At 28.4% G+C, this 5993-nt stretch overlaps 1 long non-coding RNA gene across 1 annotated transcript in view; it reads left to right on the top strand.

Annotated features, from left to right (window-relative positions):
- The window catches only part of LOC107439677 (uncharacterized), a 14398-nt gene extending 12516 nt beyond the window's left edge, over positions 1-1882 (top strand). The window contains exon 6 of the long non-coding RNA XR_006226883.2: positions 474-1882. This is a non-coding gene — a long non-coding RNA (uncharacterized lncRNA). The remainder of the gene's footprint in view (positions 1-473) is intronic.
- Positions 1883-5993: the final 4111 nt, after the last annotated feature.

Raw genomic sequence — 5993 nt, 5'->3', positions numbered from 1 at the left:
TCCACTGCTTCCAAACTCGCATCACTGTGGAACTGTTCCGCTGCATACGAGCTGCTATTGCGCGATAGGAAAATCCTCCTTCTCGAAGGCCGATTATCCTCCCTCGTTCAAACTCCGTAAGTTGCTTGAATTTCTTATTCTTCCGTCGTGGAGGCATACTCAGGTCTCACTAAACGTTTGCCACTAACAAATAATCATAGACTATTTTCAACGTCCCGCTACAGCACTTTATTTATACGCTTTCAGCATCAATTCAGAGGGCGCTGCGCGCGCCACGCACGCGCGATGGCTCTGAAACTTTATTAATTTGCATAATATCCTATATCCATTATTAAAATAATATTTCATTTGATTCTGATGATTCCTTCATGGTGTTGCATTTTCTACAAACAGCAGTTTAGATATTGTTTTAACGCAGTTTCAGATAATACAAATTTAGTGACTGTCTATGCTATATTGTTTTAATATTTCAGTTAGAACCTATTACTGGAATTAATTGTCATCCTTGGCCTTCTAAACAAATTAGTACTACTTTTCTGATAACTTTAATTTTTAGTTCAAACTTTTTTATTGATTTTAATTACATAGGTTTATAGAAACATTTTTTAAAGCATATATCTATAAAAAATTTAACGCAGTTTCAGATAATACAAATTTAGTGACTGTCTATGCTACCGTCTTCACATTAATCAATGAGCATATCTGACATAAGAAACAAAAAATAATTAAATATTAAAAAACGTGTAATAAGCTCCTTTTTCAATTACTCTGAGCTATAACCTAGCAAACATCACTAATGTTATTTTAAAATATGTGAAAGAGAAAAAATAGTTATCTGCAATTTCGTACTTATTAATAATTAGTAAAGTTGTAAACCAATGAAAAAAAAAAAGAAATTTTAAACATTTCTCTTTAACGAAATAATTGAAATTTTCAAATGACTTTAGAAGCTGTAACTGTACCTTTTCCCTACTGTCCAAGTGTCAGGGCACTAGAAATACTGAACCAAGTTACAAATTTTATTAAAAGTTTAATAAGGGACATTCACTAATTTACATTTGCAATCTAAATCTATTAAGATGTTCTTAGTTTGCTTGATTCCTTACATATCTTTATAAATTCAGTATGATCGATAATATTAATCTTGTTAATGTTTTTGGTCAATGTACATTTATAAATAACTCTTATTTAAATCTAAAATATTCAATCGATAAATTTTTTAAATAATATTTTAACTAATTATTAATTTGAATTAAAATTATTTTTTGCATAATCAAATAAAGTTGTTATTAAATTTAAAAATAGAATAAAATCTCAATATGAATTTGTGCATAAATTGTTATTATTGTGGAGCTCTTTAAAAAGAAAGGAGCCTTTTCTCAGAAACTAGTTATTTCATTATGATCATGTAAAGTCTGTGAAAATGATTTTGCATTATGTTGGCAGGTATAAATATAAGAAATTCTTTTTTTTTTCGAAATTAGGGTGATTAATGTGGTTTTTCTTTGTAGGAATCTCATACAAAACCTGTTGTGTCCACCACCTGTTGGCATGTGCATTGTGAATAATGTTGACTCATGACAATGGTAACTATATTTCCTTCCTCAGAAGGCACTTACTTAAGCCTTCTGATAAAAGATATATTAATAATCATTTTTTTAAAATTACTGAACAAAACTTTCATAAATGCAGATTTAGCAATTTTTATATCAATGCAAATCTTTAATATTTTAAAAACTTTTCAAACAAAAAACAATATTTAATATTAACTTAATAAATTAAATTTACATTTTTTATTTTTTACATTTGTTTTTTCCTCTCACTGTTGTGTTACTGTAAGCTGTTATGTTAAAAAATGTTATAAAAAGAATGGTCAAGTTTATATTTTTGGTCAAAAGAATGGTCAATTCCTACTATTAGTTCACACTGTCCCTATTATCTTGTTCAAATTTTCAATCATTGATAAAATACTTTTTATCCATACACTCAAGTTCAAATACATTTTTTTAAACTTGTAGTGGATGTGACACTTGATGCTAATACAGTTTTTTCAATTACTAATTCCTTCATTAAATGTAATTAGTTAATTTTAGTTTTACTTGATAAGAAAAATTTTAATTATTTAATAAAAAGTAACCAAAATAAAATTTTTCTAGTTTATTTTTTTTTAGTCTACTTGAAGTAAAATATTAAATTTTTTGAACATTTAAATAAATTAAAACTATGTAATTCTGTTTTAATTGATGTGTAAGTTTTTTTCTTTCGTGATATATTTTAGAACATTTTTACAAATGTATAGAATATTTACGTATATATATATTCTAAAGCAGAGAAAACATGGAAAATATCACAGAACAAAGAAAAAAAGGGGGAAAATTAATAAAAATCCGGAAAATAAAAGATTATATTTTATTTTATAAAATTATTAGAAAAGATTTTATAATTTTTTTGCGGATTTTTATAAATTTTTTTCAGATTTCTATTACTATTTTTCTTTTTTTTCATTGTTCTGTAATTTTTTCCATTTTTTCTCTACTTTTTGAACTTATTTTATCAGTTCTATTTGCTTGCAGCTTATGCACAGTAAATAAAACTTATTGTTTTTCTTAATTTTCTTTGTTTTTTTCTTTTTGTATTTATTTATTATGCTATATGTATGTATATATTGTTGCTTTAACGCTATATAATATACCAAATATGATACACAAACGTTAGTTTTTGGTTCGACAATTGATTGTTAGGTCACTGGCAGTATGAATTTCTTAATTGGCTTTTAAATATAGATCTATATTTCAGATATGCTACAGCAGTTTTGTAAAAACAGCTGAACTTTTAGAGCTACAATGCAACAATTATATTTACTATGTTAAATAAACATGATCACTATACTTTGTACATAAATTAGATTCAATTATTTTAACAATTCAATACGTACAAACAGAGAATGAGCATATGAGAAAAAACAAGCAACTACTTTACAAAGAAAATTATGTTAACTTCATTCTTTTGTTTTCAGTACTTTTAACCATTGATACAAGCTTCCTTTTGTGTTTAATTTGCTGAATTATTTATTGTTTAATTTGTTTATTTCTAATAGTTTTAATTTTATTGTTGGAAATGATTTTTTCTTTTAAAACAATTCTTGCTTAATTTCCAAATCTTATTGATATGTCATTCTTGCTAATTTTAATTTATGACACAACTTGCCATGAAGGTTGGACAAAATAACAGAAACACTTCTATGCAAACAGATTTTTTAATATTTTTCAAAAAATACTTAGAAAATTATTTAATAACTTTAGATGTGTTTAGTTCATGCGATTTCTCATACATATTAATAAAGTTTAAAGCTTTCAAAGGTTTGAGGGACTGGCAATAAATTGCAATCGAAAAATAGTGTTTTTTAACACACTATGCAATAAGCTTGTAACTTGCATCGATTACTTTTATTATGATATGCAATAACAGCATAAAATTTCGTAAGCCTAGCTAAAACATTCATGGAAATATAGACATTTAAAAGAAAAAAAATATTGAAAATGCAAAAAGTTTCGAGTAATTTTGTTGTTTCTAGCAATTTAAAATTCCAAAATTGATGTGAGGGCTGTAACTGCAATCTGGAAAATATGATCGTCGTTGCAAGAGAGCAATAAAAATTTTCTTCAATTTTAATGATTTTACTAATAATTAAATTACTATAATTATATGTATTATTATAGTAATGAAAATTTAATAACTCCTTAATATTAATTTCATTCTTTGCACATTTCACCATGTCTCTAACGGAGAAAACATTATTTTTAAAGACTCTTATTCTATGCACAGAGTGCAAAAAGGTTTCCTTAAAAATGAAACCTTTTTGCACTCTGTGCTTAGAATAAGAGTTAGATTAATCATTATCATCAATGGCTCGATAACCCTGGGTGGACCTTGGCCTTCTGAAGAAGTTTTTTTCCAGTTTAACCTTTTTCCTGCTAGCGTTTTCCAGTTTTTAAGATCAAAAGGTCTTTTTCTAGGCCAATCTCAAATTTTGTCTGCTCTCTTTTGTGGTACGGTCTTCGTTCATTCTGATAGTGTGTCCTGCCCATTTTATTTTTTGTCGTTTAATAAAGTTAATAATGTCAGGTTCTTTATATGAGTGATAAAGCTCTAAATTTGTTCTTCTAAGCCACACAAACTTCAAAAATACTTCTCAAAACCTTTCTCTCAAAGGTACCCAACATAACTCATCCGTACAAGATAGGGTCCAAGTTTCAGAAGCATATGTTAAAATAGATCTTAAAAGAGATTTGTACAATAAAACTTTTGTTTTTCTATGAATTACATAAGATTTATATATTTTCGAATTCCATTCAAACATCTATTGGCAATAATAACTCTCCTTTGTATTTCCATTGTAATATTGTTCCTGTTAAATTAATAGTTTATTAAATAAGAGCAAAAATTTTAAATTCAAAGATATACAAATTTTTATATAACTTTAAATGACAGAATCTGCTGAGTTTTACAATTCTGAGTGCAAAATATATTTGACTTGATTAAATAGTTCTACAAATAATTTAATTTATGAAAAAATAACATTTAAAAATCCAAAGTTTCAACTGCTTTCCCGACTAAACTATTCGGACCTAATCTTCCAAAAGGTATATCCAAAGGTTTTCTCGACTAAAAATATTATCTGCTGAAATTAGTTAGAATATACAGGGTGTTTATAAAGTCCCGGACACATTTTGATGTTTAATAACTCATAAAATAATAAAGATAGATTAAAATTAATAACATAAAGGGTTAGATAGACTCAAAAACTTCATAACCCTTGTCAATGAACTTCCACGTGTGCCCCCTTTGTCGCACGGAGAATATCAAGTCAATAGTCAATTTCACGCCAGGTATCGGCAAACATGTTGGCATCCACAGTGGCTATTGCAGTTGTAATTCTGCCTTTTAGGTAATCAATGTTCGACACGATCCTCCTGTAAACATTGTCCTTTATAAATCCCCAAAGAAAAAAGTCCAGCGGCGTTATATCAGGTGATCTGGGTGGCCAAGGAATTGGACCTCCTCGCCCAATCCATCTTCCTAGAACATGGTCATTCAAAGAACTACGAACGATGATACCCCAATGAGGTGGTGCACCATCTTGTTGCAAAAAGACATACTGCTGAAGCTCTTCTAGTCGTGGAAATACGAAGTTTTCCAACATGTCTAAGTATAGGACTGATGAGACCGTCTTTTCTGTAAAAAAGAAAGGCCCAATGGCTCGGTCCTGAATTAGTCCACACCACAGATTAACCTTTGGGGAATCCCATTGTGTCTCACGGTATTTATGGGGGTTTTCAGATCCCCATATACGCACATTATGGTGATTAACAATGCCATAAACATGAGAGTATGCTTCGTCGGAGAACATTATGCGCTTCAGAAAATCAGCATAATCTTCTATCCTTCCTACCATATCTGTTGTAAACTTCTAAAAAAGAAGGGGGCGCACATGGAAGTTCATTGACAAGAGTCATGAAACTTTTTGAGTCTATCTAACCATTTATGTTATTAATTTTAATCTATCTTTATTATTTTATGAGTTATTAAACATCAAAATGGGTCCGGGACTTTATAAACACCCTGTATATTGTTAGGCACTCTTATCATTAAGGTTGCATTTTAGTAGGTAAAATTTTGATCAAAAGCTTTTCATTTGGTTTTTTTCTTCTTTTTTTTATTATTGATTTTTTTCCAACTCCTTTTATTACTTAATACTCTACCTATATCTCGTTCGAATTTGCAATCGTTAATAAAATACTTTTTATTTATCCACTCAAGTTCAAATTGCAGTTTGCTTCATAATGATCACAATTCATATTAAAACTATTAACTGATCACGCAACGGAATTCACATTAAAATGATTTATGTATCACACATTGTGATTTACGTCTTGTTATTTCGTACGCTTTGTATCATTTGCTATTCATATTTTCTGATTTACGAAACATAC

This window comes from Parasteatoda tepidariorum, chromosome 1 (genome assembly GCF_043381705.1).
Source record: "Parasteatoda tepidariorum isolate YZ-2023 chromosome 1, CAS_Ptep_4.0, whole genome shotgun sequence".
Lineage (NCBI taxonomy): Eukaryota > Metazoa > Arthropoda > Arachnida > Araneae > Theridiidae > Parasteatoda > Parasteatoda tepidariorum.
This window is presented reverse-complemented; position numbering and strand designations above follow the sequence as displayed.